Genomic DNA, 27,970 nt, shown 5'->3' with positions numbered 1-27,970 from the left:
CATTTAGTGCATTCCGTACGTTTTTTAAACATAATCAGGAGAAGTTGTTGAATTTCTGAAGTCTATAAAAGAATTTCTTAACAAACCTTTTTTTAATTGTGTTATGGATTATTTTTAAGAATGTGTTTAAAAGGTAGCTCGCAGGCTTATTGTTCAATGGTCTTATCACTTTCAAGCGCCTCTCTTTTTTGTAGGACTATTAATTGTTAATTGTGATTTCAATCATTCTAGCGGGGCAATGCCTTTGTTATCCATTTAATTTTTTTCCTCAATTAATTGAATGCCTCCTACTGGTGTTTGGTCTAAGCTTACCGCTTTTCCCCATTTAAGCTAAAGTGCTCGTCAAAAGTTAGGGATATAGAAAATTATGCTCATTTTCATAGCTAATTTTTTCGAGAACACATTAACGGATTCCATAATTTTTTTTAATATTTTAGATTTTTCTTTAGTATTTACACAGTTGTGCAAAGGTTTACACAAACTTCTTTTTTGTACTTATACCGAGTGGTAGGTATAAGTACAGAAAAGAAGTTTGAGTAAACCTCTTGTTAGGTATTAGTTACGTATCTTCACTCCCATTGGTCCAAACGTGTCGTACGGCGGCTCAAATCATTGGAACCAGCCAATAGAATACAATGACAATGACTAGGGAGCGGATTTATATGCGATCAATTTTGATGAAATATGCGCATATATATGCGGTAAAAAATTACGAAATATGCGCAAGATATGCACAAAAATTCAAAAAATACGCATTTCGGGAAACCACAAATTTTCTGTCTTATTTAGCAATCTTATTTATTATCTTTCAAATAAAATCTTTTTTTATATATGCAATTTATTCACAGTTTTTACAAAAACTGCTACCAATAGTTACCTATTTAAAATAAAACAACAATATCACTATAAATATTATCTTCGATTATAATTCACTACAATGTGTTTTTCCAAATTCTTTACGAGGAAACATATTCTTTGATCAGATAAAATATTTTTATAACTTGAAAAACTCCTTTCAACATGAATAATTGGTGCGTATTTAAAATAACTTGTTAATTTCCGTTAGAAAATCGTAAATGTATGGCTATTGTAAATTCTCTTAACAATAGAGGATTTAAAAGAATCACCAGAATTATAGGTACCTACTAAATATAACACAAGTAAATAATATTCGGATTTCCGTTTAACCATCCTTCGTCATTATAACATCCTACAATCATTTCATAACGGCGTACTATCCTATAAGTACTTTGTGTAAAGATCGGGTATTTTCTAAGAAAAAATGAAAGGCAGTGAATGAGCTGTCTCTCTTGGTTCTCGAATTAATAGAGACGACAGCCTGTGCGGGGAAATATTTTGTCGAATTAAAAAATTTAAATTTTGTTTTGGACTAATGAAATAAAAAATTTTAGTAGTTCCAAAATTACACAAAATCTAGGCATCGGATAAAAAAGTTTATTTGAAGAAAGTGTATTTTTTGTTCTTCTTAATGGCGGCACAGGCTCGTTTTTTTAATATTGTATTTAATTACAGAATAATTTTCACATATTAATATATTTTTCAAATTGGGCTCTGTACCGCCATTCTTTATTATATTACGGATACGTGTACCAAATATCTCGAAAAAATATTCAAAATTACAGCCGCAATCTTGGAACGCGTTTTGGCTACCTGTTGATCGCTACTGTATCACCTTAAACAATTCTTTAAACAAATTCACAAAAATAATTTTTTCATTACGAACGATTTTTTTAGATAAGTTGGGTTATTCTGAGCAAGAAAGGTATCTTGTGATTTTTTTCTAAAATTGATTGTTGTCGAGTTATATGGCCATTTTCGCATTTTTCAGGTTTTAAATCGCGTATAACTCAACAACAATCAATTTCAGAGAAAATTGACAAGAGACCTTTTTTGTTCAGAATGTCCAAAGTTATCTAAAAAAAATTTGTTCAAAGTGAAAAAATTATTTTTGTGGATTTGTTTAAAAAATTGTTTAAACAATTTTTCGACCACGGCACCTTGTGAATATGTTATAAGGACCTCTTTTTGAGTAAGTTGGTGCAAAAAAATCGAATCGGAATAATTTCACTAACGGGGGCGACGATAAATCCGGGACTATAGCGCTAATTATTAATAATTAAAAATAACAGCTTTGTAATAAAATAATGACAAAAATCTCTTCAGGACCTTGAAGCAGGGGTTTGAAACTTGATCTGCTCACTTTTTAATTTCATAATAATAACTTTTAATCGAGTTATTAAGACTTGAAAATGGCCATTTTCGCATTTTTCAAATTTTTAATCGCATGTAACTCGACAACAATCAATTTTAGACAAAAATGGCAAGAGAACTTTTTTTGTCCAGAATGACACAAGTTATCTAAAAAAAATTGCTCGAAATGAAAAAATTATTTTTGTGAATTTGTTTAAAAAAAAATTGTTTAACCAATTTTTCGACCAAGGCACCGCCCGGCACCCTGTGGATATGTTATAAGGACCTCTTTTTGAGTAAGTTTGTGCAAAAAAATCGAATCGGAATAATTTCGCTAGCGGGGGCGACGATACTGCCCGGTCTACTTTTGATGCTGATGGTGATAGAATAGATACTTTTTAAATAACAAAAATAAAACTTTTTTTAAACACTTTAAAAAATTTGTGGCGTGTTTTCCCCGAAAAGTGCGTTATTTTTTAGATATTTTACGTTGAACTAGTCGATTTGGAATTTGACGAATAAGAACCAACTTTTGATCAGCTCCAACTCTGTTTTTATTGTGTGTCCAGGCTTCATACATACATAATTTTTTTTACTGTTTTATAAGCTTTATATTTGCTAAGAATAGTTTTTCGATCAAATACTTACTTATTGATTTATTTGCGAAAAACCATCTAAAAACAAAAGTTACAAGGAATTTAATTAGTTTATCCACTTACGGACTTATTTGGACCTATATTTTTTCACACTCGAGAAGGGGGTGGTACTCATCCCCAGAAAAAAAGCACACACTGGCACAATATCACTTTTTTCTTTGACATGTAGGCTTATGCCAAATTTCATGCCAATCCAAGCGATTTTGTAAAATCCAAAAAAAACAGTGAGTAAATTGTCCAATGATATCTTTAAAAAAAGACTAGTGCATTTTACAAAAATTTAGGTCAATAAATACACACACCGGCAAAATTAGCCTAACACCTTAAAAATGGGACATGTTTGATGTCTCGAATTTCCTAAACCAGTGATCCGATTTAAATGATTCTTTTAGTATGTTATAGCCTTATTATTTAAGAATATCGTTGTAATAATATTATTCCTAGACAGGTAAATATCATTTTATACAGGGTGTACCAATCATACTGTGTTTTTTTCTTAAAGTTTGGGTCACCCTGTGGAATATTCTAGCATATGGAAAATATTAAAATTAACGCTCAATTGTAGATTTAGGTGTTGTGTTTTTAACATTTTCCTTTTTGATTCATTTACTTTTGTGGGATACTAAAAAAGTTATGTGCGTTAAGAACTATCCATGATTTTCATCAATAAATCCTCATAGTAGTAAGAAGGAGGTATGCTAAATTTGCAGTTACTCGAGCGTTATGGGGACCTATTGCATTGTGAAGAGTATGTAATAAAACCAGAAAAAGGTTTAGTTAAGTTTTCCATAAAGTGGGGGTTTTAATTTAATTTTGCATTTGAAACAATCGCTTTTTTCCGATTATAGCGCTATCTATCCATAATTCAAAAAAATGTGTCGAATAAAAGTTGCTTATTTTTACGTAAAGAATTCGAATCTGCAATAAAAATTTGGGGCTCCTATTTAAGATTTTAAATTAAATCCCCCACCCCACCTCCGCCGGGGCTCGTGTTTGGTGCCATTCGATAGATTTTTCAAAAATATTGAATACGTGTATTTTGCAGTTTTTCGATCTGATGTTCATTTCGCGAAATATCGCAGGGTTCGTATTTAAAATTTTTAATTTACCCCTCACTCCTTTCCGTGGGGGTTCGTTTTTGATATCATTCGATAGACTTTTGAAAAATATTGAACACGTATTTTTTAGTTTTTCGATCTGACGTTCATTTCGCGAAATATTCGCTTTTTTTGTGAAACTTTGTGACTCGCCCATTTTCTTAGGCCCCGCTCAAATCGTCATATTTTTTAAATATACACTAGTTTGCCTATTCTTAACTTACTTTATTTTAATCTGATGATTTCGAATTTTTCTAATGATAGATTTTCTTCGGACACACCTTAACGAACTCCCCTGTATCAAGAACCAATCTCTTCACAATCCAATAGGTCCCCATAACGCTCGAGTAACTGCAAATTTAGCATACTTTCCTCCCTACTATGAGGATTTATTGATGAAAAACATGGCTAGCTGTTAAAGCACATAACTTTTTTATTTTCCAACTTAAGCAAATGTATCAAAAAGGAAAATGTTAAGAAAGCCTAAGTCTATAATTGAGTTTTAATTTTAATATTTTATATATGCTAGAATATTCCACAGGTTGTTCCGAACTTTAAGAAAAAACACAGTATGATTGATACACCCGGTATAAAATGATATTTACCTGTCTAGCAACAATATTATTACAACGATATCCTTAAATAATAAGGCTATAACCTTCGTTAATCTAAGGCTATAACTATAACATACTGAAAGGATCACACAAATCGAACAACAGGTTTAGGAAATTTGAGACATCAAACATGTCCCATTTTTAAGGTGTTCGGCTAATCATTTTGCCGATGTGTGTAATATGAAAACAGCCGAATATGAACCAATGTTAAATGTTTTTACAAAGTATTGTTTATTTTTCGCTACTCGAAGTGAACTATTAAACTGGTTTAACGAAATACATGACCAGCTCGAAAAGCCGACCGATCGTTAAATGATACAATCCGACATTGTAAAACAAAAGTTACTTGACCACCTCAACTAATTTAGAATTTTGTTTATATTTTCTTCAGACATTCCTTAAGCTAACGCTGTCAAGATATTTTTGTTTTATGCTTATTTTTTGTTTAACAATAATAAATATGTTGAATTTTCACCCTTTTTTGCAAAACAATTCTTTGTTTAGACTTCTGATTGATATCAAAAAGTCAAAATTAGATAAAACTAAAAAACTCGACAGCGTTACCTCGAGAAACTCATAACCTAATAAAATTTTTTGAATTTTTGGTTTACCATGACCTAACGATGAGTTTTGATATCCACCGCAAAATTCATTATATTTTGAGGTGTCTTTTACAAATTTGCTGCCGTTGGCTTATTTTTCAGTAGTACCTACTCTTTGGATTTCTTCTTGAGTAATCTACGAATTATACTGAATATGCCTATTTAAATTAGAAATAAAATAAATCTACCATACTTAAAAAAATGGTGTTTGGAATATTGGTTTCAACCCCTTCGGCCCCCTTAAGGATATCTATGACACGATTTTGATAGGCAACCCATGCTAGAAATATTTGTCTATGTATGAAATTTAATAAAAATGTTTCATCCTGCAAGCAGATGGGTACAGGTCGACCTATATTCGGATCCCGTACTACTAGCTCCACATAACATTTGTAGTTCTGCAGTAACTAATCAATATTTTGACACATTAAGTTTTTGTTTTGTCTTCACTACTCGATTTTAAATCATTTATTATAAAAAATATGCAGTATTTCTCTTGTTTTTATACAAAGAAGAAATTTCTAAATTTAAGACGAAATATTTTTAAATTGATTTATTATTACAGACATTTATTATCCTTACATTTTCTGGCGCTTTTCCTCGCAATTTTTAATTATCCACATGCAGCAATGATTTTTGCACGAGAGTTTAATGAAAGGGTAACAAATAAATTGGAAGTTCTGTCTGACAAAATACATGGAATATTTTCGTAGTCTTACGTTTCAAATTTTTAACCTGTTCCACAATTAAAACTTCCCATGTTCCAGTGTTCCCGTACATCAAAGTTTGTCCCACTAGACACCGTTAAGCTATTAACAAATTTTCAGCTTGCTATTAATCAACTTTTTTTGGTACTATACCAGGTCTATAAGATTTGACTAATTTTGAGTAAGGTTTGCCCAACTTCCAGACAATTTTTTAACCGCATATGACATCAAAACCAGAATTAAAAATTCGGTTTCGACTTCTTAATACACGTAAATTGATCAAGTATATTTTTCTGTGACTATGTGTGTCACTTCCGGGTACACCATTTTAACCGGAAGTGGTATAAAAACTAAAAAAAGTATTTCTTTTTTCTCATTTTTCTAATGCGCGTTAAATTTCTAATCGCTAGTACCATCTATGGGTTATATTCTTTCATTCGACCTCATCATGTCATTATATCTGACAGACGGACGGAGACAGGCATAAAACCGGAAGTATATATCTGTTCTCGTCTTTCTAAGGCGCGTCGAATAATACATAGTTTGTACTATTTATGCGAATTTAGAACAATACTTCGGGTTGCAACTCTTTATCCTGAAGTCGGAGGCCAAATTTCTCACCTTTAGTACCATCTTTGGGTTATAAGCTTTCATTCGACGTCTAATTTGTCATGTTTTACCCCAGCATCCGACAGGTGAACTTTTTTGCCACTAACAGACAGGTGGGGTGTGACAAACCCCAGCAATAAAAGAGTTAAAGAATCTCAAAAAATATCTCTACGTTTATATTAGTTAACAGAAACAGTAAAGATGCAGTAGAAATAAACAAACCAAGACACGTTAAATGATACTAGGAGCACCCCCGAATCATAATTTACAATGTGTAAACTTTGGAAATCATGACTTGGAATTTACAATGTATATACATTGTAAATAATTATGATTCGGGAGTGCTCCTAGTAGCATTTAACGCAAATTTCTACGTATTATGCCTGTTTCTTGTTGAAAATAAAGAAAAAACTTTACCAATTATGGTTTCATTTCGAAAACAACATACGTTCACAAACTTTAAAATAATATCAAAAAAATACGCAACATTTAGACTTTTTTGGTCTTTCAGATAGATGCATTTATAACCCATAATACTTATATAAAATATAGTATTACTATCAGAATCTTTAACTGCTAATGGAAATATTTTTACGTTTCCTGAAAAATTTACACATTGTAACATATAGTGCGTCCATAAAGTAAAGCATAAATTCATTATTTCGTAAACCCTGTATAAATAATTATATTAACGTTTATATTATTGAATAGAGAATTACATACCCTTTCAATTGAGATATTACATGACCCCTAATCTTATTTAAAAAAATCAACGATTACGTCATCACGCCCAGATGGATGACGTCACTAGTATGATATGTATGCTAAAAAATTGTAATTTAAAAATAAAAATCGACCTGTTTCGGTATCTTTCCATAAAGTCCCCGGTTTATGAAATAATGAATTTATGCGTTACTTTATGGACGCACTGTATATTGTTTCGCAATGACCCATTCAATTATTATAAATGCAATTAACCATTCACTATGTCATGAAAATGGCAATATAAAATTAATTTTTCAAATGTCAAACTTTAAAATTTGTTTTTGTTAACAAAAAAATAATTTAAATAGCTATTATGAAATTCGTTACAAACAAAATCTGATATATTTCAACTAAATGAAATAAAATGCCAAGTGAATTATTAAACTCCTTCAGGTACCCGTTCAGACCCAAGAGCCTACAATGGTTTTTTACCTGAGTGCGAATGGAATACTTTTAACGTGAAACGATCGTTATTATGTATCTAACTAGGTACTGACTTTTCCGTAAAATATATATCATGGCAACATCCTGTTGTTACCAAAATGATGTTTAAGCAATGTTTTTGACCTACGGGAGTCAAATTGTCTGTATAGTGTAAGGAATAAAATATATAAATAAATCGGATTACTCAAAATCCGACAACGGTGCCAAGCCTAAAGCAGTGTATTAAGCGAACATTCACGGTTTATATCTAGAAAATGATAGCATTTCTTGGTGATGCCAAATGACTGCAACGTGAAAAGGTGTCAATATGATAGCGGGATGTATATATATATATATATATATATATATATATATATATCCAATATATATATATATATATATATATATATATATATATATATATATGACCAAAGAGTCAGATCCTGATCATACGAAAGCTTTTCTTCCCTATATCAAAGGTGTTACTGACAAAATCGACAGAATTCTTAAACCACGAGGAATAAAAACAGTATTTACCCCCCAACAAAAACTTTCATCTCTTGTCCGATCCGTCAAAGACAACATTCCAAATGAACAACACGGAGTTTATGAAATTCCTTGTGCAGACTGCCCCCGATCTTACATAGGACAAACCAATCGTAGAATCCAAAATAGGATTTATGAACATTCCATATCTGTTCGCAATTCCGATTCAGTTTCAGCCCTAGGCCAACACCATCTTCATACAGGTCACAAAATTGACTTTGAAAACTCCAGAACCATAGCCCCCATCCGCTTCTATAAACAAAGGATTATCCGAGAAGCCATAGAAATCGAAAAACGGCCAAGTTGTCTCAATAAAAGAGATGACGGCATCCGTTTACCTTCGACTTGGAGACCCCTCCTAAAGAAAACATCGTCCGCTCCATCTACAAATACAATTCCAGCCGTCAAAAATCTTCGCGCCACTCCAAATAGTCTTCGCGCTAATTCCCACTCCGCCACGTCATCGACAGCCACGTCAGTCACATCAGTCCACGGTATAAATGACCGCCCCAGCGTCAGCAACAACAGTATTACAGTGAGTAGTGAAGTAGTGAGTAGTGAGTGTAGTGTCTGGAGCCTCAGGAGACTGAGACCCCGGAAGCCCTGAAGATGACGTCAGAGAGGACGTCGAAAGCTCGGCCTAGAAACCAACGACGCGGTTCAACCCGGAAGCCTGGTGAGTTTAATTTTAATATTAATTCTTTTGTTGATATTGATTTTAGCTTTAAGTTTCATATATATATATATATATATATATATATATATATATATATATATATATATATATATATATATATATATATGAAAGGAAACGGCGATTGCATTTTATTTCACTTCGACCACCACCGATATTCTACACGACGTGTTTCGAGCTCATGTCAAGCTCTCGTCAGGAACATCTAGGTGGATGGTCGAGGTGTAAGAAAATGCTTTTGGCCTTTCTGGTAATAATAAAATAACCAGACTTCAGTACACTTGGTACGACATCTATATGAATTAAACGAAAAGATTTCTCTGGTATACAGAAGAAATCTTTTCCGTAGCGGACGCGAAAATGTAAATTTCAAAGTCTTCATAAAAGACGATGAACGACAAAAGACTCCTCTTTGTGTCACAGATTTGTCTACAAAGCCACGTTATTCGCTACACATTCGTCAATAACGGAGAAAAACCGTGATATGAAAGGAAACGGCGATTGCATTTTATTTCACTTCGACCACCACCGATATTCTACACGACGTGTTTCGAGCTCATGTCAAGCTCTCGTCAGGAACATCTAGGTGGATGGTCGAGGTGTAAGAAAATGCTTTTGGCCTTTCTGGTAATAATAAAATAACCAGACTTCAGTACACTTGGTACGACATCTATATGAATTAAACGAAAAGATTTCTCTGGTATACAGAAGAAATCTTTTCCGTAGCGGACGCGAAAATGTAAATTTCAAAGTCTTCATAAATTTCATCGTCTTTTATGAAGACTTTGAAATTTACATTTTCGCGTCCGCTACGGAAAAGATTTCTTCTGTGTACCAGAGAAATCTTTTCGTTTAATTCATATAGATCTCGTACCAAGTGTACTGAAGTCTGGTTATTTTATTATTACCAGAAAGGCCAAAAGCATTTTCTTACACCTCGACCATCCACCTAGATGTTCCTGACGAGAGCTTGACATGAGCTCGAAACACGTCGTGTAGAATATCGGTGGTGGTCGAAGTGAAATAAAATGCAATCGCCGTTTCCTTTCATATCACGGTTTTTCTCCGTTATTGACGAATGTGTAGCGAATAACGTGGCTTTGTAGACAAATCTGTGACACAAAGAGGTGTCTTTTGTCGTTCATCGTCTTTTATGAAGACTTTGAAATTTACATTTTCGCGTCCGCTACGGAAAAGATTTCTTCTGTATACCAGAGAAATCTTTTCGTTTAATTCATATAGATGTCGTACCAAGTGTACTGAAGTCTGGTTATTTTATTATTACCAGAAAGGCCAAAAGCATTTTCTTACACCTCGACCATCCACCTAGATGTTCCTGACGAGAGCTTGACATGAGCTCGAAACACGTCGTGTAGAATATCGGTGGTGGTCGAAGTGAAATAAAATGCAATCGCCGTTTCCTTTCATATCACGGTTTTTCTCCGTTATTGACGAATGTGTAGCGAATAACGTGGCTTTGTAGACAAATCTGTGACACAAAGAGGTGTCTTTTGTCGTTCATCGTCTTTTATGAAGACTTTGAAATTTACATTTTCGCGTCCGCTACGGAAAAGATTTCTTCTGTATACCAGAGAAATCTTTTCGTTTAATTCATATATATATATATATATATATATATATATATATATATATATATATATATATATATATATATATATATTGTTATATTTCTATTTGATATAAAAATTAAAATTTGATAATTATAAACAAAATTCACTTTAATATAAAATATTTTTAATTTTCTCAACCTCGGGCATATAAATTTAGAACAACCTGTATACAACAAATTGTTATATTTAATTTTAAGAAGTGATTAGAATAAGCGTACGAAACTCGGAACAATGTGCTTAGATAAACAAAGTGAATGACGCGTACCATTATCGTTCTTCTCGGAAGGTCGATCATTAGCCTATGCTAAATAAAACTCAGTGACATAGATGATAGTTCATTATCGTTTTTCGCGGAAGGTTTCGATCATTAGCCGATGCTAAATAAGACTTAGTAGAAATAGAGAATAGGTCATTAAAATTTTGTAATTAGTAGAAAGTAATTTTAGAATGGGAATTAACTATTTTTCTTTTGAAATCCATTAAGCATATTTAGAAAGTTTAAAAATTGGTTTTGAGGAATACTGCGAATGAGAGTTGGTGGTGGAAGTTTGATTTGTGAATCTGGAAGGGATATTTAGAAAGTAGGGGAATGAATGACAAATAGAGCAGAATGTTTTGAGCTGTCGAGAAGTGAAGTCGAGTAGTAGACGGTAGTGTACGGAGAGTGAGAAAGCCGGTATAGTTCCGTGAGTGTGGAGTATCTATCGTGGAACGAGAAGTAGGCCAGGTCGAGAGTAAAAGAACCTCCTTGAGCCAAGAGTGTCCCGGTAGCTGATAGCAGTTTCGAGAAAGGTAGAACACAGCATCACGACAGACGCAGGAACGAGAGCTATACGAGCTAGTTTTTCAAAGGAGAACATTACTGGAAGCCAGGACGAGGTTTGATCGCAGCCAAGGATAGCAGGAAACGGGTCTTGTGTGAGGACATTTTCAGTTCACCAGGAAAAGGTCAGTCTCATTTGTTTGGACATGAATGTATGGGTTTTTCGTATTAAATTCCACATAAAATATTGAATAACATAATCAATAATATCAAAAAAGCTTCATCAAACTTAAATAGAGTTGTTCCTAATAACTCCTAATAGTTAAATGTTAATAAAAACTTTCAATTGAAAACCAAAAGGAAATAAGATTCCCATTTGTAAATGTTATGCTTAAGAATAATAAGAAATAGCAAATATTAAGCATTGATTGCCTTTAAAATAAAATAAAAAATATTTTGATTATAATTGTAACCCATATGTGTATTTTTTTTAATCTTTTCTTTTCTATCCCGATTAGGAACCATTAAGAAATATTTAGAAGCCACGAAAGTAAGTAATTAATTTACAATTCGCCCTGAGATTGAAAACATATTGATATGTGATCTGGTTAATTAATTAGATTAGTATTAATACATTGATTAAATTAAGTGACATATAAGAATATTATCTCATATCAATAATCAAGATCACATCAACTGTCGTCCAACGTGGAAAGCATTGAAAAATATTTCTAGTGGCAAATTTGAAGGATAGAAAGAGTAAAGCCGGTATTTGAAAATTTATATGCCTGTGGTAAAAAGTGAGATACTTACATTGGATAACATAAAATTTTAGATCTCTTTAGGTAAAAATTTTGCATAACTGATTTAATATTTTAATTTTACGATATTTACATTTGATATATTTATTGACAATTTATAATATTTGGGTGAGAAAAAGTCGTTTTGGGTAACATACTATTAAAATTTCACATTTGGCGGGGATAGTACTTCTTGAAAACAAATGTCTGTGACAAGAAGCCAAAGCAAAGACAACAAAAAACAAAAAGAACATTCAGATCAAGAGGAAAATTCAGACCAAGAAGATATCTTAAACACAACAATCATGGAAACAGAAAAAAAAGAATTGTCAGAATTAGAAAAGATATTACAACTTATGCAACTCCAGTCAAAAAAAATGGATGAAGCAAAACGAACAATGGATAAAAATCAGGAAGAAACATCAAAGAAAATGGATGAAACACAACAAAAATTGGATCAAAAAATGGATGAAACATCAAAGAAAATGGATAAAGTGGATAAAAAAATGGATGAAACACAACAAAAAATGGATGAAACACAACAAAAAATGGATGAAACACAACAAAAATTGGATCAAAAAATGGATGAGACACAACAAAAAATGAAACAAGCAATAGAAGAGAACAACAAGAAAATGGAGGAACGCATAGAAAAGTATGAAGTGAAAATTAAAGATCACATGCAACAACAAGAGACAGAGATTAAAGAAATCAAAAGCAAAATAAATGAGATAACGAATTGCCAGAAAAAAGAAATGGAAAGTTTGGAAAACAAGTTGCAAAACGCTATTCAAGCAGACATAGAAGAAGTGGAAAGAAAGATTGCAGAAATCAATACTCAACAAAATGTCGGAGAAAGAAGAGAAATGGTTATACATAGCACAGATGACGTGAAGATAAGGTTTGGCGGGGATGTAAGAAGATTACACCCAGTGCCGTTCATAAATAGCCTGAAAAAGAAAATACAGCACATCGGAAATTTCGAAACAGCAAAAGAAACTATCAGAAACCATCTCAAAAATGAAGCAAGCCTATGGTTCGATTGCAAAGAAGAAGAATTTGACAGTTGGCAACAATTTGAACAAAAATTTTTGAATTATTTCTGGGGAAAAGTCCAACAATTGGAAATTAACAAGGAATTGCAAAATGGGAAATGCAATGATAGGATGGGTATATCAGAAAGGACATATGCATTACAAATTTACTATAACGCAAAACATTTACAATATAATTACTCATCGGAACAATTAGTCGAACTGATTGCAAGACATTTCGAAGAAACGCTGGAAGACCATATCACATTGCAAAACTACAAAGACATAGATAGTTTATGCCAATTCCTACAAATAAGAGAATTACGTGTAAGAGAAACAAAATCAAGAAGGTCGCGAGAAGATTACAGGCCCCGAGAAACACAGGATTACAGAGATAGAAATCAAAATAGGAGGGACTATACAAGACGAGATTTTAATCCCAGAAGGGAAAACGAAAATAGAGACAACGGAAGAGGAAATTATGAACAAAGAAATAGGCAATGGAATGAGGACAGAAATCGAGAATACCAGAATAGAAACACCACACGCTCAAATCAAGAAAACAGAAATAATGGTAGACAAAATGAACAGGGATATCAAGAAAACCGAAACAGATCCGACAGACCAAGAGAAAATAGAAGAGAAGTAAATAATACCCATACAGATGGATATGACGGAGGCAGACATTATGACGAAAATATAAACAACGATGAGCAACCGGCGTTTTTTCACGACGGCGCTCACTAAAAACCAAAAATCAAACAGGAATCTTTTGTAACCCCAAGGAGTTTATTAAATTGGCAAGAAACAACGAAAAGAAAAATGGAGTTAATTTAAAATTTGTGGATGGATTTATCAACGAGAAACCAATTAAAATTATGATAGACACTGGATCTGAAATAACATTGGTCAACAGAAAACTAATAGAAGAAGTTAACTTAACAAATTTAATTTACAAAATACCTAGGGTAAATTTAGTGGGCGCAAACAAACGGACATTGGCAACTATAAATGAAGGCATACGAGTAATGGTACGACTGGGTAAGAAGATGTATGCACTACAATGTGTAATAATGCCAAACATGTCACATGACATGATAGTAGGAGTTGACGAATTGGCAGAAAAACATGTAGTGATAGATTTTAAAAATAATACGATGAATCTAACAGAAGAAAAAGAAGAAGAACAGGACAAGGAACAGGAGAAACAAAATACGGACGAATCAGGTAAAGAACAAACAGTGGAAATGAATTTGGCAACGAAGCAAGGACAAAGAAGAAAAGGGAGAAAAAGTCAGAAAAAGACAAAAGAAAATGAAACCTGTGGCTCCTCAAAAGAAGAGTTGAGCCCAGAAGAAGAAAATTTGAGAGTATCAGAAACAAAGGAAACCTGGGATTCCTCAAAAGAAGAGATGAGCTCAGGAGAAGAAGAAATAAAGCAAAAAAATGAAAGCGAAAAAGATATGATCGAAACAGTGGCATTTGAAGAGGAGGCATATGAAAACGAGGATGCAGAATACACGATAAAAGTATGTGAAAAATCTGAGGAAAAAGACAGAAGATTAATATGGGAAAAAGGGAAAGACAACATAATAGCCGACACTCTAACACAGGATGAGGACACTGAAAATAAGGAAACAATTACTCTACAGGTGGGACTAATTAGAGTAATACAAGAAGAAGGGGTATAAGACGTAGATTAAAGTAAGGAAATATACAGGGAGTTGGTTTTGCCTCGAGAAAATTTATTTAAAAATGCAGATAAATTTTATCGAATACAAGGCGGGGATTTGTTATATTTCTATTTGATATAAAAATTAAAATTTGATAATTATAAACAAAATTCACTTTAATATAAAATATTTTTAATTTTCTCAACCTCGGGCATATAAATTTAGAACAACCTGTATACAACAAATTGTTATATTTAATTTTAAGAAGTGATTAGAATAAGCGTACGAAACTCGGAACAATGTGCTTAGATAAACAAAGTGAATGACGCGTACCATTATCGTTCTTCTCGGAAGGTCGATCATTAGCCTATGCTAAATAAAACTCAGTGAAATAGATGATAGTTCATTATCGTTTTTCGCGGAAGGTTTCGATCATTAGCCGATGCTAAATAAGACTTAGTAGAAATAGAGAATAGGTCATTAAAATTTTGTAATTAGTAGATAGTAATTTTAGAATGGGAATTAACTATTTTTCTTTTGAAATCCATTAAGCATATTTAGAAAGTTTAAAAATTGGTTTTGAGGAATACTGCGAATGAGAGTTGGTGGTGGAAGTTTGATTTGTGAATCTGGAAGGGATATTTAGAAAGTAGGGGAATGAATGACAAGTAGAGCAGAATGTTTTGAGCTGTCGAGAAGTGAAGTCGAGTAGTAGACGGTAGTGTACGGAGAGTGAGAAAGCCGGTATAGTTCCGTGAGTGTGGAGTATCTATCGTGGAACGAGAAGTAGGCCAGGTCGAGAGTAAAAGAACCTCCTTGAGCCAAGAGTGTCCCGGTAGCTGATAGCAGTTTCGAGAAAGGTAGAACACAGCATCACGACAGACGCAGGAACGAGAGCTATACGAGCTAGTTTTTCAAAGGAGAACATTACTGGAAGCCAGGACGAGGTTTGATCGCAGCCAAGGATAGCAGGAAACGGGTCTTGTGTGAGGACATTTTCAGTTCACCAGGAAAAGGTCAGTCTCATTTGTTTGGACATGAATGTATGGGTTTTTCGTATTAAATTCCACATAAAAAATTGAATAACATAATCAATAATATCAAAAAAGCTTCATCAAACTTAAATAGAGTTGTTCCTAATAGCTCCTAATAGTTAAATGTTAATAAAAACTTTCAATTGAAAACCAAAAGGAAATAAGATTCCCATTTGTAAATGTTATGTTTAAGAATAATAAGAAATAGCAAATATTAAGCATTGATTGCCTTTAAAATAAAATAAAAAATATTTTGATTATAATTGTAACCCATATGTGTATTTTTTTTACTCTTTTCTTTTCTATCCCGATTAGGAACCATTAAGAAATATTTAGAAGCCACGAAAGTAAGTAATTACTTTACAATTCGCCCTGAGATTGAAAACATATTGATATGTGATCTGGTTAATTAATTAGATTAGTATTAATATATTGATTAAATTAAGTGACATATAAGAATATTATCTCATATCAATAATCAAGATCACATCAATATATATATATATATATATATATATATATATATATATATATATATATATATATATATATATATATAATATATATGAATATATATATATATAAATATCAGAGAAAATATAAAAATAAAAATCGACCTTTTTCAGGATTTTTCCTTAAAGTTGCCGGTTTACGAAATAACGAATTTATTTCTTTCATTTGCACCATACTGTAATATACAAATATGTGGTGGATTTGAAAAATATTCAAAATATCTCGATAAAAACTGGCTTTTCAAAAAAGTATTAAGAGACAAAAGAGTTTTAAAAACATTGTGTTTATCTAATGGTACCACAATCATAATTTAATTGGAACGTACAAAAAAGTTGGGGAGGTTTAAGGGAACAAAACCCCTATAAAATTTTTATGGCGTGCACAAAATAACTATAATTTTTTAAAGATTTTTCCGCCATAAGAATGCCACATGTCCATTTTCAATAAAAAATCTAATAGTTTTCGATATATTGGACTAAACCGACTTCATTTTGTAATTTCAAAAGCTGTAACTTTTTTATGTGCACATTTGTACTAAGGTAAGTTAGGTTCAAACGAATTATTTTTGGTCCCCGAATATGTGATTTAATCTATGACCTGTATTTTTGTTACACCCTGTATATGCACTCAAATAACTATATAGAAACTCGACATCCAAAATTAAAAGTGGAAATAAAATACCAAAAGGTTTCCTGGTCACTAAAAGACTAAGGCAAGGATGCTGTGTATCGTCAGTATTATTCAATATATACAGGGTGTCCAGAAACTCTACCGACAAACGAAGACAGGAGATTCCTCAGATAATTTTAAGACAATTTAACCCAATTCGCCTAGTTCGAAAATGCTTCTTAAGGGAGCTAGAGCTCTTTGAAGATGGCGTCATGAAATTAGTTTTTCTTAAATACCTCCAGAACGCTTCTATTTAGAAAAACGAAAATTGGTATGTATATTTACTTTTCAGAGATAAATCGATTCCATCCATTGCAAATTTCTAGTACTGGTCATAGGCGTCCGTTTTGGGTAAAGCAACGGGTATTTTATGACATAACTTTTTTGTCCTTAACTTTTTTGCATTTTTGACACCGGATTATTAAATTGTGAGGTATTCTAGTACTAAAAGGTACTCTTGCTTTAAGTCGGTAGGACACACCGTTTTCTAGAAAAATCGATTTTAAAATTTTTCGTTTTTGGAATTTGAAAAAAAAAAATTGAAAGAACTTTTCAACAAAAACGAAGTATTTTACCAACATAAAGTAAGAGTAACTTTTAATACTCGAATACCTCATAATTTAATAATCTAGTTCCAAAAATGCTCAAAAATTCAACACAAAAAAGTTATGCTGTAAAATAACTGTTGACCTATCCAAAACGGACGCCTATGACCAGTACTAGAAATTCGCAATTAATGAGATCGATTTATCTCTGGAATATAAATAAATGTACCAGTTTTCGTCTTTCTAAACAGTTTTTTTTTAATTTTTCTTTTAATTCAAAGAGCGAAAAATTTTCAAATCGATTTTTCTAGAAAACGGTGTATCCTACCGATTTAAAACAAGAGTACCTTTTAGTACTAGAATACTTTACAATTTAATAATCCAGTGTCAGAAATGCATAAAAGTTAAAGATAAAAAAGTTATGCGATAAAATAACCGTTGCCCTACCCAAAACGGACGCCTATGATAGGTACTAGAAATTCTCAATGGTTGAATTAGATTTATATCTTGAAAATAAATACGAGTACCAATTTTTGTTTTTCTAAGTAGAAGCGTTCTGGGGGTATTTAAGAAAAACTAATTACAAGACGCCATCTTCAAAGAGCTCTACCTCCCTTAGGAAGCATTTTCGGACTAAGTGAATTGGGTTAAATTATCTTAAAATTAACTGTAGAATCTCCTGTCTTGGTTTGTCGGTAGAGTTTCTGGACACCCTATATAATAATAATAATATGTTAATTGATGAAGCTCTTGAAGATAATGTAAGAAGTTGTAGCGATAAACTACCACAGAAAATTGAAATACTATTGTAGAATAATAATATGATAGTTATCGTTTATGCCAGCCTATCTCAATATCTCAGGTTGTGAGTACGGTTTGTCTTAATCAAAAATATGAACGTTGAAAATCTAGGTGGGGCAAATAAAACAATAATTTACATATCATGTTTATTTTCTATTAAAAACACTAATTAACGTACCTCCGTAGTGTTTGGACATACGACACAAACAGCAGTGCGCAGTGTAAATTGTTAAGTTGTTTCTTTTGTTTTTGGTTAATAAAATTATTTAATTAGAGTATGTGAGAATAGTATATCCCCCTAATGGGGAAAGGTAATAACCCTAAGTCACCGTTGGGTGAACTTTTAAATTGTGGCGTTATTGTTAGTGGTAATGGTGACAATATTAGCGAAAATAACAAAGTACTCATGCTTATAGACGAAGATAGCAGCAGTTCGCCAGAGGTCAATAGTAGCCAGCCTTCAAGCAGCCAGCAAAAAGCAGTCGAACTTTTCGATATCAGCAAAAGATATAAGTATAATTTACAAAATGTAAATATTTATATTGAAAGGAAAAAATATTGATGGCAATGGTCTTCATCCTATTTTTTTGGAACACATACTACATAAAAAATTAAATGTACCTAATATTTTACACATCAAAGTATTGGTAAAAACAGGGTAAAAGTTTTAGTTAAAAATTTAAGTGATGCAAATTCTTTGATAACTAATCCTAATTTAGAGTCTGAAAGCCTTAAAGCATACATTCCTAATCATCTTTTAGAGCTAAAAGGTTTGGTAAATGGTATTAATACGCAATTTGACACAAAATATTTGTTACAGAATATCTCTTCATCATCGCGTGTAGTTAATATTGCTATTAGAAATTATCGCAAAATAGAGAAAGACGGTACATTTCAGTATGTTACCAAAAAAAAACCATTATAATTACTTTTGAATGCAATGTTCTTCCTAACTATATTTGTATAAACAGTGTTTATTGCTCGGTTGATAAATTTCAGGCCCATGTAACCCAGTATTATAGATGTTTAAGGTATGAAAACATAGCTAAACAATGTAAAGGAACCCAAGAATTGCGTATAAAATGGAGTTCTATTAAGAACTAAAACCATAACTGCGAAGAAAGTGCAGTTTTTTGTATGTATTGCAAAAGTAATGAGCATGTCTCAATATCCAAGCTTTGTCCATACCATAAGCATCAAAAACAAATAAAAAATATTATGATTAAACATAATATATAAAATTTTTTGAAGCAAAACAATTTGCGAAGGTTCGTATTCAAACGTTTTTACTAAAAATTCTTTTCCTACACTTGCTGATCCTAATACTGATGTGCTTTCCAGCATATGCAACTCATAGTCAAAATACTGGATTATCGAGTTTTTCTCAGACTAAAATTTTTTTTATCCGGATCTCGACCAACCCCACATTATAGCAATACTTCCAGCACAAAAAAAGAAAAATATCATCTCCTGTAACTTCTCCAAACCAAAACCTATGTTTTCTTTTCAGTTCGGTCCTGGTAAACCTCTACCACAGAATTATTATAGTCCAAATTATCATATGAAAGTATTTGACCAAGATACTATTAAATCTGTTAGAAAATATATTTTTCCTTTTTAAAAAAATATTCAATCGATAGAAGATTAAAAAATACTTAATGATGATTCTATAAGTAAAGAAATAAATAAAGTACTGGTACTTCAATAGGTAACCTTCAATCCGAAAAATAAACTTTTAAATATTTGTCAATGGAATGCCAGATCTCTTGTAACAAATAAAAACAGTTTTGTAGCATTTTTAGTCACTTATTATATAGATAAATATAGCGCTTATAAGCGAGACTTGGTTTAAAATAAAGAAACATTATGTTTTTAATGGTTATAATATTATAAGGAAAGATAGATTTGATGCATATGTCGGATGTGACATATTAATAAAAAATTCTATTCCTTATGAGGAAATAAATTTTGTTAACAATTTTAATCAAGGTCTACTAGTTTGTGGATCCAAAATTAAGTATAATAAAAAAGTTTTGTCTTTATATTCGTTACATAGGTCTACAGATGTCAGAATTAGTCCAGAGGATTGAGAAAATGTTTTCAGTTAATTTAACGCTGAGTTTATCATTGGAGGAGATTTCAATGCTCACCATTCTGCATGGGGATCTCCAAAAAATAGTAGTATTAGGTAGCAACTTGTTAATATTTTTAGAAATCTGGATCTTGTTATTCTAAATAATGGTCAACCTACCAGTCTTACTAGACCTGGTTGTTTAGATTCAATGATAGTTATATCTCTTTGCTCAGATTCAATAGCTAATAAAATTTCTTGGTCTGTTCTGTCAAATACTTTAGGTTCAAACCATTTTGTTATCAACATGACCTTAACTTTCTCACAGGGATCAAATGACTTTATCTATCCCAGAAGTAAATGGAATCCTAAAAAGGCAAGTTGACCATTACATAACGAAGTAATTGAAAAAAGTTTTAGCAATTCTTTTACCTTTAATAGTATAAACGAAGAGTATAGTTTTCTAGAAACTTGTATAAATTCAGCAGGAGGAATATCTATACCTATACACAAACCATTTAATGCATATTAATGCATATCCACATTCATATCCATGCATCTTTGAGCTAACACGTTAAAAGCAAATAACGCCTCTCTGGTTCCTAGTCCGTTTTTGAACCCAAACTGACTAGCATCTATTCCTGCTTCCAGTTTTTTATTTATACGACCATATATTATTTTTTTTAAGAATAATTTGAGTTATTAATAATATTGTTCTGTATTCACTGCAATATGTAGCGTTTGTATTTTTAGAGATAGCACAAAAGGTGGAGAGGAACCATTGTTTCGGTATAATAATATTAGTTCAGAAAAATAAGGAAAAAAATATCATGTTGGTGACACATCCCCCTCCAGGCCAAAAGCAAATTTTTTGAGTAGTATGGATATCTATAATAATAACCTATATGTTTCCTATATATAAATTTGAAAGTAAGAAACTCATAAATCGTATAAAAAACTTCAATATGGCGTTCGCTGAATATGTCTGTCCTTATTGGTTGCTTAGAAAATTGCAAAATAAATCATAAATTTTGAGTTTTTATAAATATTCATAACGTATGTAAAAATTAACTTAGAACCTTCTTATTACACGGACTGCTGATACTTCTGGTGGCTAAATTTAATAGAAATTGGGCAAACGGTTTAAAAGTTATTTAATTTGTTTATCCCAAATTAATTTTTTGCAACACTATAAGTCAGAAAATGATGAAGTTACAGTAATACTTTGGAGAGTTTATGAAAGAAGAAGATTTATACTATTAATTAAATTAAAAAAAAAGACAAAAAATAATTAAAATATGGCAAAATTATTTTGCAAGGACGTGTGAATTTAAAAAAGGGGGGGCTAACTCCGTCCCTAATTGTTCTAGGACAATTGTTTTTCTTTCTAAATGTGTATAAAAATTCAGTCTTTCTAAATATGAAAAAATAATTTTTCTACGGGCAACGGTTAAAAAGTTATTCTAATTGTTTATAAGTAAGCAAAAAATCGACATGATTTTGCAAAACAATTTTACACTGTTTAAAATTAATTTTTGTCATTTTTTATTAAGTTAATAGTATAAATGTTCTTCTTTCATAAACTGTCCTAAGTATTACTGTAACCTCATAATTTTCTGACATAGTGTTGCAAAAAAATGAATTTGGGATAAACAAATTAAATAACTTTTAAACTATTTGACCAATTGCTTTAAAATTTAAAATATAATTTAAGCACAAGAAGTCTCAGCCTTCCGTGTAATAAGAAGGAACTAACTTTAGTTTTACATAAGTTAAGAACATTTATAAAATCTCAAAATTTATGACTTTATGGCAATTTTCTAAGCAACAAAATAAGGATAGACATAATCGGCGAACGCCATATTGAAGTTTTTTATATGATTTATGAGTTTCTTATTCACAAATTTGTTTAGAATGCTTCACCTTTTCTTTTTAGTAATAGACGAAAAAAGCGAAAATTTACCGTCTTTTGATCTTCATTTGTTTATAACTATGTATATCATCAAAATCGGCTGCATGAAACATAAAGGTTATTAATATAGATGTCCACACTACTCAAAAAATTTGGTTTCGGCCTGGAGGGGGATGTCTCACGAGAAAAATTTTATTTCTCTAGACTATATGTCCTGTTAATATAAAAGGATATTATATTCATATCATTCTAAAGTATTACTTTTTTTGAAATTATTGGTTATGACAACTTCATACGGACAACAGATACGGACTAGCTCTTAACATAAAGAAGACCAAATTTATGACAATTAGTAAGAAACCAATACTAAACGCTCAACTAACAATCAATCAACAGAATATCGAAAGAGTTGAGCAATATACATATTTGGGTACGAATTTAAATAGCCAATGGGACCACTCAACAGAAATTAAACAGCGAGTAATAAAAGCGAAAGCAGCATACGTTAGAATGAGACCCATTTTCAACAGTCGAGACATAGCATTAAAAACAAAATACCGTCTATTGAAATGCTACCTGCTACATATTCTCAGTTCTGCTCTACGGAATGGAAGCATGGACACTAACTGTTGCATCTATGAATCGGCTCGAAGGTTTCGAAATGTGGTGTTATAGGCGCATCTTACGTATATCCTGGGTTGACTGAATTACCAATGTGGAAGTCCTGCGTAGAATGGGGAAAGAGTGTGAAATTCTCATAACCATCAAAACAAAAAAAAAATAGAATATCTAGGACATGTAATGAAAAATCAAGAACGTTACGGCCTTCTCCAACTGATTCTCCAAGGGAAGGTAAATGGTAAAAGAGGACCGGGAAGAAGACGCATTTCCTGGCTTCAAAATTTACGTAAGTGGTATAACATCACTACACTGAACTGTTCAGCGCTGCGGTAAACAAAGTCAAGATAGCCATGATGATCGCCAACATCCGGAACGGATAGGCACTTTAAGAAGAAGATGACAACTTGTTAAAACATTAGTGAATTTTCAATAATCTATTGATTTCGAATTAAACTTTCAATATACTAGTTTCATAAAAACAACGAACAACCATTAACCATTTTTATTGCGAAAAAATTGACCTCATCTACTATAATTTTTTAAAACATGGGTACTGTAATTTAGCGGCCCTGGTACGAGAATTTTGCTCTCCAGTGTTGCCAACATGGCTTGAGTTGCACACCAGGTTGCACACCGTTTAAGAGCTGGGAGCGGATATTGTGCGTGATAAGTAATATGGAAAAACTATACGGAGATATGTTGAATTAGTTGTGTACATGATTTTCCCCAACGGCCGGAAACCAAAGTGGGGGACGAGGGTAGTTATAAGGGGTTAAAATCGCGGTTTTTATTATTTTTTTTTGTGACGCTCATGATCGAGATGCATGATCGAGTGCACCAAAATTTGGGAAAAAGTAAGTCATGACGTAACTAAGTAACATCTCCAGTCGCGGAACTCTGCGTGGCCGACAAGGGGGTGGATATAAAAATTATAAGGGGTTTTTTGTGACGTTCCTGGCCGAAATAGTGAACCAAAATTTGGGAATAAGTAAACCATGACATAACTAAGTAAAATTCTCAAAGCCGGAAACCAGGGTGGTGTACGAGGGTAGTTATAAGGGGTAGAAGTCGCGTTTTTTATTATTTTTTTTTGTAACGGTCATGATGGAAATAGTGCACTACAATTTGGGAATAAGTAGGTCATGCCGTAACTCAGTAAAATTTCCTGTGGCGGAATGCTACGTGGCCGATAAGGGGGTGGGGCAAGGGTGAATATAAAAATTATAAGGGGTGTTTTGTCAAGGTAGTGCACCAAAATTTTGGAATAAGTAGACCATGACATAGCTAACTAAAATCCCCAGAGCCGGAAACCAGAGTGGTGGACGAGGGTACTTATAAGGGGTAAAAGTCGCGGTTTTTATTATTTTTTTTTGTAACGCTCATGACGAAAATAGTGCACCAAAATTAGGAAATAAGTAGGTCAAGACGTAACTAAGTAAAATCTCCAGAGGCGGAACGTTTGCTTGGGGTAAAAAGGGGTGGTAGGCAGGGGTGAATATAAATATATAAGGTTTTTTTTTGCCGTTCGTGATCGACATAGTACACCAAAATTTGGGAATAAGTAGAACATGACGTAACTAAGTAAAATACCAGAGCCGGAAACCAGAGTGGGGGACGAGGGTAGTTATAAGGGGTCAAATCCGCGGTTTTTATTATTTTTTTTGTGACGCTTATGATGGAGATAGTGCACCAAAATTTGGGAATAGGTAGGTCATGACGTAACAAAGTAAAATTTCCAGGGACGAAACGCTGCTTGGTGTAAAAAGGGGTGGTAGGCAGGGGTGAATATAAAAATATAAGGGGCTTTTTTGCCATTCGTGATCGAGATAGTGCGCCAAAATTTGAGAATAAGTAGATCATCATAACTAAGTAAAATCGCCAGAGGCGGAACGCTGCGTGGGGGCAACTGTTGTGCTGGGTTACACAAAAAAATAATACAAACTGCGACTTTGAACCCTTAAAACTACCCTTATCCCCAACTCTGGTTTCCTGCTCTGGGGATTTTACTTAGTTACATCATGTTCTACTTATTCCCAAATTTTAGTGCACTATGTCGATCACGAACGGTAAAATCAACCCTTATATTTTTATAATCACCCCTGCCTATCGCCCCTTTGTACCCCAAGCAGCGTTCCGCCCTGGAGATTTTACTTAGTTACGTCATGACCTACTTATTTCCAAATTTTGGTGCAATATTTCCATCATGAGTGTCACAAAAAAAAAAGAATAAAAACTGCGAATTTAACCCTTATAATTACCCTCGTCCACCACTCTGGTTTCCGGCTCTGGGGATTTTATTTAGTTATGTCATGGTCTACTTATTCCCAAATTTTGGTGGACTGTCTCAATCACTAACGTCACAAAAAACCTCTTATAATTTTTATATTCACCCCTGCCCCCACCCCTTTGTCGGTCACGCAGCGTTACGCCCCTGGACATTTCACTTAGTTACGTCATTACCTACTTATTCCCAAATTATGGTGCACTATGTCGATCATGGGCGTCACAAAAAAAATAATAAAAACCTCGAGTTTGACCCCTTATAACTACCCTCGTCCCCCACTCTGGTTTCCGGCCGTTGGGGAAAGTCATGTACACAACTAATTCAATATATCCCTGTATAGTTTTTCCATATTACTAATCACGCACAAAATCCGCTTCTATCTCTCCGACTAATAGTCCAGGGTAATAAGGTTCTTTCCATGACACTTGAACACATTGAACAGCCAGGGTACTGAAGCGTTTATAGGAGCAAATTGTAACTATTTCCTGCGTAGGATCTGGCGGCCATTTTTATTTATAAACAATTAAGTGTCAAAAAATGGAATTTTTCACTTTTTTTTTTCAAATCAATGGAAAACAGGGAAACTTATGAATTTCTTAATACAAATATCATCGAGATTATGGAAAAAGCTTTAAAATGATGTATTACAATGTTTGATATACTCATTTATTGTTAATATAATTGCAAAAAAGGTCGGAATTGCAAAAAAAAATATTTTCGCAATAACTGTTGTAAAAATTAGTGTACAGCTTTGAAATATTTGTCAAATAAGGGCTCTTTGGTGCTTAATATGTGATACAAATTTCAAAGCGATTCATTCAATTGTTTAAATTTTATTCAAATTGTTTATCCCAGAGAACATTTTTTTTGCAATAACATAAGTCAGAAGATAATGACGTTAGAACCATTTCACATGTGTCAAATGAAAGAGCATGAGCTATATTTTCAACTTGGTTTAAACAAATGAATAAAAAAATCCATTTATTAGTAATAAATAATTATGCAAAAGTATCGTAAATCTTTCCTTATAAACTTTTTATTTTGTTATATGAGAAACTATACATATTTATTACAATTTTTTATCAATTATGATATAGATAACATTACTTGGTAGTTGTGCACTTAAAACAGGGTAAAAAAGTTAATTTTTTTGGAAACAGTTATTCAAAAAGTTTATAAAGAAAAATTGAAGATACTTTTGCATAATTATTTATTACAATAAATGCATTTTTTATTCACTTTTTTAAAGTATGTTGAAAATGTAGCTCATGCTCTTTCATTTGACACCTGTGGAATGGTTCTAAAGTCATTTTTTTCTGACTTATGTTATTGCAAAAAAAAAATGCTCTCTGGGATAAACAATTTGAATAAAATTTAATGAATCGCTTTGAAATTTTTATCACATATTAAGCACCAAAGAGCCCTCATTTGAAAAAAATTTCAAAGCTGTACACTCATTTTTACAACAGTTATTGAGAAAATATTTTTTTTTGCAATTCCGACCTTTTTTCTCAATTATATTAACCCATATTAAGCTGCACCCCCCACCATCGCGAATAAAGTTCGGAATAGGCAAAAAATTTAGTGCTATTTATGTGCTAATTAGTTGCTCTATTCCGAATTTTGTTGCTCAAACCGTTTACCAGGAAATCGCGTTGAAAGTGGGGGGGTGCAGGTTAATGTAAAGCTGCACCCACCCACACCGAAAAAAGCTCAAACTTCTTGATTTTTTTGGTGATAAATTTAGTGCTATTTATGTGCTAATTAGTTGCTCTATTCCGAAATTTGTTGCTCAAACAGTTTACCAGGAAATCGCGTTGAAATTGGGGGGTGCAGGTTAATGTAAATCTGCACCCACCCACACCGAAAAAAGCTCAAACTTCTTGATTTTTTTTGGTGATAAATTTAGTGCTATTTATGTGCTAATTAGTTGCTCTATTCCGAAATTTGTTGCTCAAACCGTTTACCAGGAAATCGCGTTGAAAGTGGGAGGGTGCAGGTTAATGGCAAGCTGCACCCACCCACACCGAAAAAGGCTCAAACTTCTTGATTTTTTTGTGATAAATTTAGTGCTATTTATGTGCCAATTAGTTGCTCTATTCCGAATTTTGTTGCTCAAACCGTTGACCAGGAAATCGCGTTCAAATTGGGGCGTCCAGCTTAATGGAAAGCTGCACCCACCCACACCGAAAAAGGCTTAAACTTCTTAATTTTTTTGGTGATAAATTTAGTGCTATTTATGTGCTAATTAGCTGCTCTATTCCGAACTTTGTTGCCCAAACCGTTGACCAGGAAATCGCGTTCAAATTGGGGGGTCCAGCTTAATGGCAAACTGCACCCACCCACACCGAAAAAACTTCAAACTTATTGATTTTTTTTTGGTGATAAATTTAGTGCTATTTATGTGCTAATTAGTTGCTCTAATCCGAATTTTGTTGCTCAAACCGTTGACCAAGAAATCGCGTTGAAAGTAGGGGGGTGCAAGTTAATGGCAAGTTGCACCCACCCACACCGAAAAAAGCTCAAACTTCTTGATTTTTTTGGTGAAAAATTTAGTGTTATTTATGTGCTAATTAGTTGCTCTATTCCGAATTTTGTTGCTCAAACCGTTGACCAGGAAAGCTCGGTCAAATTGTGGGCGTCCAGCTTAATGGCAAGCTGCACCCACCCACACCGAAAAAAGTTCAATCTTATT

The sequence above is a fragment of the Diabrotica virgifera genome, chromosome 3 (genome assembly GCF_917563875.1).
Source record: "Diabrotica virgifera virgifera chromosome 3, PGI_DIABVI_V3a".
Lineage (NCBI taxonomy): Eukaryota > Metazoa > Arthropoda > Insecta > Coleoptera > Chrysomelidae > Diabrotica > Diabrotica virgifera.
Note: the sequence above shows the minus strand (reverse complement) of the source record.